The 10436-nt window shown below is 42.6% G+C and overlaps 1 long non-coding RNA gene across 1 annotated transcript; it reads left to right on the top strand.

Annotated features, from left to right (window-relative positions):
* The first annotated feature begins 288 nt into the window (after positions 1 to 288).
* Positions 289 to 5430, top strand: LOC140850105 (uncharacterized). Its single transcript, XR_012132859.1, has 2 exons — positions 289 to 569; positions 5204 to 5430. It is a non-coding gene; the product is annotated as an uncharacterized lncRNA (long non-coding RNA).
* The last annotated feature ends 5006 nt before the right edge of the window (positions 5431 to 10436 follow it).

The following is a 10436-nucleotide window of genomic DNA, read 5'->3' as shown; positions in this document are numbered from 1 at the left end:
TATGTGCTGCTTGGACAAGGCTCTTCCTGTTGTGAAATCTATATAGTAAAATCCAAACCAGAGTTGCCTTTTATTTTAAAATTTAATTAATTTATTTCCAAATATTTGGTCAGTCTTTTAGTTTTATTGCATAACATACTTTTAAATTAGGAAAGTAATTCAAGCATTAAAAAATTCTAATAGAACAAAACATGAAATGAAAAGTGAAAGCCTCCACCCCCTGATCCCAGCATCAGCACCGCACCCCACTGGGAAGGAAACCAAGTTGTTTTGCTGTGCTGTGTTGTTAAAGAAAAAGGAGCATGCCGTACATAACTGTCTACAAAATATTTCACCTTCAAGTAGTAGATAAGGGCCATAAGGGAAATCAGGAAAGAGAAAGATATACTATCTTCAGCACAAAGACAGATGCAGCGGCTGCCAGTCTCCCCAGGATGTCCGCAAACCCATCAGCAACTGTGGGAGCTGTGAAGACAAACCCAGATCAAGAGCACAGGCTTTTAAAAGGCCTGAAATCACTAGTTCTGGCAAGAAATCTCTGCTGAATCGGTCAATGCCGACATCAAAAGGTAAACAACTCTTGGAGGATTTGGTGTGGGTGTGCAATATCAAGACTGCTGCAAGGTGTTATTTTCCTTTGCCTGTTCTTGTCTTAGACTTGTGCATGGATCTCTGCTCATTCTTTTGTGTTGTAAGATTCTGGCTTTTTTAAGTTAGCGGAGTTTGCATTGCCTGCCAGATGCCAGCCAGTTTCTGGATAGGCTTTGAAGTTGCTGGCTTGCGGGGATTTCCTCCTTTCCCAGCTGGCCTCTGCTACATGGAGCCCCTGACAGTCCTCACAACTCACTCACTGTAACTAAGAAGGCCTCAGAAGTGCTGTTAGAAGGAAAAGAGCATCATCGGGAGTCAGGCCCGGGGGGTGTGGACTCAGAAGACACAAATCCAAATTTGAGATCCACCATCTACCTGCTCCTGGGCTTGCAAAGTCAGCCTCTGTTTCTCCAGGTGTAAAATGGGAATAGCATCACAGATCTAAGTGCAGAGTGTCACAATCCCCAAATGAGAAAAATGCACTAAAATGTTATATTTTACTATTATAGCAACAGACTGAGGGGGAGTAATTTACAGCCTCAAGGTCTATCCCCCTAATTACTCATCAGCCCAGGTCTCCTGGGCTGGAAGCAGTACTGGGACCCATTGCAGTCACCTTAGCCTCCAGTGATGTTCCTCCTGGCCACCAGTTCCCCTGGTGAAATGTGCTGGCTAGACTTCAGCAGGTTTCCAGAAAGTCACCATTCCCTGCATTTCATATGATTCACCTAGCCTATTTTTTTTCTGGGCTTTTAGTGCCAGCAGTCATTTATAAGCAAACTGGAAAGCAGAATTAGACACAGTGTTGGGGACATTTTTTCCAGCGAGAGCTCTTGATGCAAAGGCACACACACACAGCATGCCCAGTTTGCTCATGGTCCCTTCAGGCACTTGCTCAGATCCAGGCTCCCTGGCTGTGATGACAGCAAGTCCCAGGTGGGTTCACCTGTTGACCGGGGAAAGGGTGTGCCACAACCAGAGACCCAACCTGAAGCAGGGAAGGGCTCCCAGGACTCCCAGAAGAAAAGGCTTAATCAGAGACCCTCCAGGAACGGGACATGTTGGGAGGACTCAGAAGTCCCTTAGTGCACTTTGACAGGGGCCGGCGCTCTCCCCACAGACACTGTTGCCAGACACTGGGCTTATTTGGTTTGTTGTTTATTTTTTGAGTTACAAGCCCTCATTCTAACTTGGCCCTCCATCATGGCCCTGCTTCTTTGGGTGACTCCATCCCTCAAGTGGCTTCAGGCCAACAAACAAGAGACCTTCCTGGGGAAGCTGAGAGCAGAGGTTGGTCCCCCTGCCCAGGAGAACTCCCAGATATGGCCATGCTGTCATGATTTCTGTTTCCTGACAAGCCTTTCCTCGGTACTCCCTAGCTCCTCAGTGCTGTGTGGCTGCTTCTCATGCCACTGGTTTGGCACCAGGGTCAAGTCTGCTTCCCTGTTCTGGATGAATTTCCCTATTCGCACCTCTACCAGGCTGCTCAAGGGCATCCCTCACACTGTTCTCTTTCACTTGCTTCTGCTTTGCATGGACTGTTCCTTCTGTCTGTTCCTAGTTCCCCCTGCAGGTAAATGCTCTCCATTCCTCAGGACGCACTCGGTAGTCACCTCCCAACCTTAGACTTCTTGGATATTATTCCCACCTACACCATCCTCTGAAGCCCGTAACCCCATACATATTCCTCTCTGATAGCACTGAGGACCTGCCAATCACTCTTACTGCAGCAATCATTCCAGATTCCTCACATATCTGCCAGTGTCTCCTTGAACCATTCCTGTGCCTAGAGCAGTCCCCACAAACAACCACCACTGAGAAAAAGTGTCAGGGGAGGATGAAGAAGACTCCAAAAAACCTCATCCCCACTGCTTGGTGAGATCTGAAACTATAGGACCTGGTGTCTGAATCAAGCAGAATAACTGCCTCTTAATACACTCCCCACAATTATCTTCTGAACGACTGAAATATGGAAACATTTGTGTATGTGACAAAAAGTCCCCAAGCCTTGTGCGTATTTTAAATCAAAGAGTCAAATGAAATGATCAGTTGTTTCTTTTATGGCTCATTATTCCTGATTGGTCTGCCTCATCCATTGCTGGGGCTCTCCTGAAGCTAGATTGTCTATGTTGCTTCTGTTGGGTAATTTGGATAGGGGATCCATGGTTTATTTTATTCCTTAAAATATTTTAAGGAATTTTATTAAATGGAACACTGTGCAATTTATCAAGTTCTTTGAATACCATCATCAGTGAATAAAGTAAATAATGTTGATATGGAGTTTTAATCAATGGTTTCCTTGGATAATATAAAAATAAACATCCAAATATCAGATTAGCCCCTCCCCCTGGACTTAAATAACATTCTTGTATAATTAAATAGCCATGGCTCAATGGCTTGAAAAACCAAATGTTTTTAAAATTGAAAAATAAACTTAAACAATGACGTTTACTTATAATAAATATTAAACATATTAAACATTGTTTTACAAAACTTCAGGAGTTTTAAGAAGTATATTATTTTGAAATTGAATTTCAGACTTTTAATTAGTGGAAAAAATAAAGTCTACATCCAATATCTGTACCATATGAATTGAAATCTCAACCAAATGAAGTAATTTAATCTTCAATCATTTTTAATTATTGAAGTTTTAACATATATTTTGAGAATAAAGCTATCTAAAAAAAGAGACTATGACTTTCAAAGAAGTTAAATATAGTAGAGACTTCCAATATTTGAGAATTTAGTTCTTTAGGAAGACATATTTTCAAAATACTGATCAAAAGTATTCACAAAATCATAGCATATAAGGATGAACCAAATAGAGCTGACATTAAGTCAAAAATGGTTGAACACAAGCAATTGCAAATAACACAACCTAAAAGTATGTTAAATGCAAATAATGTTTAAGCTATGAACGCCAAGGAAAGCAAATGATTAATTTAACAGCAGGGCTATATTTGGGCTCAGGGGCATAAGAATTAGCCCATATACTTTATGTATGACCATTGCCAAGTTACAGCTCTCCTTGACCTGTGTTCCAATAGGAAAATTTCTAATTTTCTACTTTGTTTCAGCTCTGAAACTCTATAACTCAGTCCACACATTTTCCCCTGTCATTAAAGATAATTACACAGGAATGTCAGTAGAAATCTTTTATTTTGTTATAAACATTTACTGATGTAATTAATAGACCATCTTCATGATAGTTGCTGAATGCTTGCTATATTCCATGCACACTGTAGAAACAAAAGTAAATATCCATTCCTCTGGAGCTTATATTCTAGGGGGTGAGGAAGATAATAAATATGTATAAAATGTAATATGTTATAGAAGTGCCAGGGAAAATGTAGGGTGGGGCAGGAAGTGCTGGGGTGGGATGCTACATTAAATGGAGTAGACAGACAAGGTCTCATTGAAAAGTGGCTATTACAGTATCAGGAATATCTTCAGAGCAAAAACCCTGTTTAACAGTTACTTGATGAAATAGGGCTTTATTTTTCTCACATTATAGGCTACAAAGAAGTAGATGCTCCCTGACACTGATTCAGCTGCCCAAAGATATTTTCAAGTACTCAGACTTTCCACCTTTATATTATCCTGTCTTTGGCACTTACTATTCCTCCTCAAACTCATGACCTCATGGTCATAAGATGGATGCTAATCTTCAGATATCACCAAAGGAGAATATCAACAGACACTTTTCTCTCTCCTTTCTAAACCTTTTGCAGGCACACGTTTCCAGGACAACAATCTCTCCAGCCACCATAGCTGCCTTCCCTTTACACAACTGCATTAACTATGTCTTTCGTTTTCTATATTTCGATGCTTTGATATCTGGCACCTTGTTGACTAACCCCGGAGGGACTACTCCTCCCAGGGTAGGACAATCCCTAGTGCCTTTCAGATACAAACCAGCCAGTCTGGAGACCACCCCTCCAACCACCTCTTCTATCTGGCTCCCACACTCTGGGCCACCAGCCCCCGTTTCCCAGAGCTCACTGGAATTATCCACACTGGCCCTCTGTCCTTCACCCTGCCTCACCGGTCTCTCCCCATGCAAACCCCAATGAAGGCACTTCCCACATCTCCCCTCGCTCCTCCTGCCTCCTCACTGTCACTTGTGCTGCCCCGTGGAGCACCTCCCCACCCCACCCCTGGCGTGCCATGCTCACTCCTGCAGGGAACTGTCAGGACAGCAAGTGATCCTTCAATAGCAGCCATCTATGGATCTGTTGGTATTCCACATGTAAACAGAGCATGGATCAGAACAGTCACAGGACCAAACCTAGCTCCATGGAAGATGGGGGAAAGAAGGAATGTTTGGCAAAGGTTTGATTGTGCAATCAACTCAGGTTTTGGTGTTGGTCATGTTGCAATCTGGATAAAAAGGTAACTAATAAATAAAGAAAATATGACAACAGCTGTCATGTCTGACATACAAATCCCTTATCTTTAAGAGGAAGTATTTTGCTTGGCCCAGGAGAACGCCTGCACCATGACGTCCCTAGGCCTTGACAGGACTGCAGGGCAGCCTCCTCCTCCATGAATGTTCTGTCTTCTTATGGCCTTCTGAAAATACTTAAAGGACTTCTTTTCTCCTTTTTCCTAGGTTCACAGAAGTCCTCTGACTATAAAATTCCATCTCAAAGCACCTTTCCTAAAGACTGAAGGAGTATCTTTTTTGTCTTTATTCTGGTCTTGAGACATTTCTTGTTTTTAGTCCAAATTACTTTAAACCCTTTTTACCACTTCTGTGTGCTTTGCTTTGAAGAATTCCTCCTCTTGGCAGAAGAAGTGCAATGAGGGAGCATTTATTAAAAATATGGACCAATGAGAGCTACTGTGTTGTTTCTGCGACATGTTCTAAGGACATGCTGTCCAATAGGCCCCCCATGCAAATGGGGACACTCTAGCGTGCCATGCAATACAATAGAGCATATGGAATAGGCTGATGTGATGGGGAAACTGAACGTTTAATTGCACTTTAATTAATTTAAACTTTAATACGATCTATGGCTAGTACCTGTTATACTATAGAACAGAGTTCTAGAGTTTCAACAGCGTGCAAGCAAAAGAATGCCTTTTTAGTGGTGAGGACAAAGAATGCATTTGGAGTGTAATCCACTGCATGTTTACTGAATAACCCCCTTCCTTTCATTCCCATGCCAGCCTGAGAACTAGGATGAAGAGCTGTGGGTATAGCTGTTCTGCAGGCGCCTGCCTCCTGCAAGCTTTAGCCAGGGCTCTCTTGTGTCTCTGCCATAGCTGAACCCACTCAGTTTAGGAGCTGACAAAGGAGTGATGGGCCAGCCGCCAACCCCAGCTGACCTGGGGGCCTCGGTACTGGGAGCTGGGCAGGCCCCCTGTGCCTCAGCCTTTATGAGCAGTGCAGTTCAGATTTCTTCCTCCAGTTCTTTTTTGATAATTATTCTTCTATAAGAATGTATCCTGCCCCTGAACCGCCAGTGCTGTGTTGGGTTTTTGGCCACTTGCTTGTGTCTTGGTGGCCCTTTCTGGCTACCTCTGCTGGCCTCTGGGCTGATGCTCATGCAGGGCCAGGCAGTACAGCTGAATTGCTCATCGCACATGAGGTGTGTTTCTGTGCCGGTGGATAACTGTCTCAGACCCGACCCTACCACGAGCCAGTGGAAACCCCAAACCCAACCTCCAATCAATAGATCAGTTAATGGCCTGAGTCTGCTGTGCGTGGTCAGTGCCCATGCTGTGCAGGCCACCCACTGTTTTGAATGTCACCCCTCTCTGATTCACAAAGAACCTGCCAAGTGATGCTGCACTGGGTCACTAGCTTAGGAAGTCCACCTCTTTCCTGCCCTGGGCTTCCCCCAATGACTCCAAATAGTAACAGTTTTGAAAGTCTCAGGGTTTGTTTCATGTTATGAAGACTCAGTTTTTCTCAAGAGCAGTTAGTTTCTTATGAAATTGTGCTCTTTTCCCTATTTTTGCCAGAGCTTTCTTGACAATATTCCAAGTTGGTGTTCTAAGGTATTTGCTGAGAGCTGGAATGAATCACAGTACATCTGTTTGTCCATATTTGTCTGTAATTCAGAATGGCGCAAGATCTACTCTAGAATACTCTCAACCATTCACAGAGCGAATATGTGCAAACTCACACATGTTTTTGCTAATAACTACCATGTTCTTTGAAGTGATCCTATCTTTCAAATGATTAGTTCTATCTTAAGAATCCTTAGAAATCTGGCAGGTTTGACAAAGTTTATTACAATTGTGAAAATCAGAAAACAATCTAAATGCTCAATGTTAGGAAATACGCAAATTATGATTAGCCCTTACCATTGAATAATACCTATTTGGTAAAAATGTCTCTTGAATATATTTTAATGCCATGGGAAATATCTATTGTTAGTTAAAAACAGGGCTAGAGGAATTTTTAAGAGAGATGGCAAATACATTTTTTATAGAATAACAGTGGTTTCTCAGGATCATTCTCAACATTGCTATTCTCTAAACACTTTTATGCTGCCCACATATTCTAAAATAAACATACCACTTTTGAAGTCAGAAAACATATTTGAATATCTTTGTGGGCAGATATGTATATATAGACATAAATATTGGACAAGCTGGAAGGGCTAACAGGAGTGTATAAACTCAGATGTACTATTAGGTAACCACTGAAAATACTGTTATTAAAACACTGGGGAAACATTCATGTTAGAATGGCAAATTAAAAGTTAAAAGATAAAATTGTAAATTGGATATATTCTTGGCTCTTTCTACCTTAGTAAAGTAACTAAATATATGAGAGAGAAAACTAGTTAAGAAAACATAAACCATGATTGGGATTATGACTGGACCCAACTTTCTACGTGGCAGTGTTGGCTTCAAAGAGTGTGCACTTCTTTAGAGTTAGATGTAACTAGCACAGTGCAGGGTGGTGGCTTTCACTAACCGTCCCCACAGGTGCTCATGCTCTGTCACTTTGGGGTGAACAATACATACGCTCACAGCAGGCTTTATCCACGTGCCTACAAACGCACTTTCAAGATGCTTGCTGAGCTGTGTCAATTTTCTACTTCCTCTGGCTGGTTAGAAATCTTGGCAAAATATTTTAAAAATATAAATGTGTACATTTTGATTGGGGCTTTCAACATTTCTGAACATTTAAACAAAACTTTTGTTTTAAAACGCAAGTATGTTTCTGTTTCCTTTTGCCAAATTTGTCCTCCAAATAGTGAATTAAGTGTGTTGTAGTTTGGGAATTTGATTTTCTTCTCTTTACTGCTACTGAAAAGCAAAGAGAGTGAAGCACTCTTGGGATATATACACACAACCCGAAAAGATGGACCTAGCAAGATCTACTAAATAATAAAAAGCCCCTGTGTCAGCTTTTTTCTCCCCCAGTCCCCAGTGATCTCCGTTAGCATTCCACTTTGTCAAATTGAAAGAGGCTTTAAAAGCCTTCAGGTTTAAGGTTGCTTTTTTTACCCTCCTGGAGAAAAGAAACTGGCTTTTGTTTTATATTTCTTAATCTCTCAGCCTCATAATAGCTGTCTGTTTCTACAGGAGACACACTTCTTACATTCTTGCATTCTGTTCTCTTACATGTTTACCTCCCAAACTCTGCAGTGACCCCTCACATCAGTAAGGACACAGAGGACAGCAGTCCTGTGAGCAGTCGGCTCATCTGTCCTTCATGGGAGAAAACAGTCACCCTGCAAGGCCAGACCCAGGAGTGTGCCTGGCAGGGCAAATGCCTGGTGGGCTGGGCAGGAATTCTGCAGCGACTGTGTGACAGCCTGCACCAGGTGGAGAGGGCCGGCCGCCTGAGGCACTCACCTCCTCGTGTGAGGACCTGCCATCACCACTGTGAGATGGAGGACAAGGTCCCTGGGATGGGGGTCTACATCCAGCACATGCACTGGAGTTTTGGAAAGTCACTGTTGTTTTAATCTCTGGAGATACTCCAGCTTTTCTGTGCTCAGACAGAAAAAGATACCCGGTGTTCTCATGCTCATTCCTTTTCATGTAGTTGCTATGATACCATTGATGGAATCTGCCCAGAGAATAAAATCCAGACTCACTATAAAGCCATCCTTCTCAAGCATTTCTCATACTTTAGTTTCTCTCTATCCAAGTTAACTTCACATTAGATAACAAGGTTCCAGCCGATTGGTGGCATGTATATATTCCTTGCGAAGTCTCTACCAGTTTTCTCACTTTCTGCAAGTCTCTGGAGAAGGAGAGCAGGTGGAAATAAAATGCAGGTTAAAAGCACAGGTAGTTGGGAGGGTAGGGGACAGTTTCTCACTTCAGGTGACATCACAGAGAAAACCGGACAGCAAACAGAGAGACTAATGCACTTCATCTCATTTGCAGAGGAGGGTCATCCTCGCCCAGTCGGTGCTCACTGAAGCCCTCACCAGGGAGGGCAGAGCCTGCTTAGTGAGAAGAAAGGAGCCAGCCTGGGGACAGTGGCGACCCAGCCAGCCTGGGTGGGTGGGTGGCAGGCAGGAGCCAAAAAGTGAAGGAGGAATCAAATGGGCTTGATGGTCATACTTGCAAGAGTGGGAAGAACCATGTTTCTTGTAAAAATGAGATCTGCTCAGTAGTGACAGCAGGCAAGCCTGAATACAAGCATTCTAATGCACTGCTTTCTTCACACAAACACTTGGTACAGGCCAGCCACTAGGTTTCTAAAGGAAAGAAAATATTTCACAGTGAATATATTGCCTGTGAATTATACGATTGTCTCCTGTCTCTCTTTTTGACTTCAATCTAATCTGTCTCTGAATACAAAGGGTCAGTCCTTCTTAACTTGTTAGAAAAGGTTACAGATTTTAGTCTCATCCATATTCAGGCTGTATGAAAAGAAAGAAAAAAAACTGTAAAGAGAAAGCAGAGCTTGGGTGGGCCCTCGAGGCCACTGGGTACCTTGGCCCTGGGTGGGCCACTGAGGGGGCGTGGTCCTCGTGCCACGCTAGGCTGCGGAAGGGAGCCTGATGCCATGGACAGAGATGGCAGAGTGCCCAACCAGATCTACATAAAGACAGAGCATCCATTAGCCAATCATGATAGAGCAACTATTAGCCAATCATTTCCCTAACCACTGGGTATTTTTGATCACCTAATATGCTGTAGGTTTGCACTGGAGATAGAAAGATGAAAATCACTACCTTTTAGTATATATATATATAGATCTGTTTATATATTTCTACTGGTCTATTTATCTATCTACCCATATAGAGGTAGATTGACTGATAGATCTGTGTTTGCATCGATCTATCTCTATAGCTGTCTATCAACCTATCATCTGTCTACTGCAGTGGAGAACAAACGTCCTCCTCCTAGCCTCTTAGGTTTGGTGGCTGGCCTAAGAATTAGACTAACATAAAACAGATTAACAGAAGAAAAGCATACAAATTATTTACTATTTTTACTTGTACATGGAGTCTCCAGAAGGAAAATGAAAACCCAAAGAGGCTGATAGTCCCCAAAACCTATGTGTGCAAAGAACAATAGATCAGAGGGGTGTGACAAGACAAAAGCATTTGGGCTCAGGGCAGTAAACTGTGGGACAGTGACTAGGAAATATATGGGAGAAGCTTGTGGAAGATAAGGGTTATTTTAGTAGCTTTGTTTGTCCAGGTCTATTCAGTGTCGACTTCCAGTCTCTGGTGAAAGGAATGTTCTATTTCTAGTGCAAGGAGGGCACCTTTCTTAATACTTTCTTGTATTTAGAAAAGGGGAGATCAGCATCTGCTGTTGTCAAGTGCCTTCAGCTCAAAGTAAACAGTATGACAAAGTGATATATGTGCTGGTGGCATGTTTTAAAACGTCTCACCTGTCTATCTACCCGTTAT

The sequence above is a fragment of the Manis javanica genome, chromosome 6 (assembly GCF_040802235.1).
Source record: "Manis javanica isolate MJ-LG chromosome 6, MJ_LKY, whole genome shotgun sequence".
NCBI lineage: Eukaryota > Metazoa > Chordata > Mammalia > Pholidota > Manidae > Manis > Manis javanica.
The sequence above is the reverse complement of the archived record's forward strand: the minus strand, read 5'-3'. Positions and strand labels throughout refer to the sequence as shown.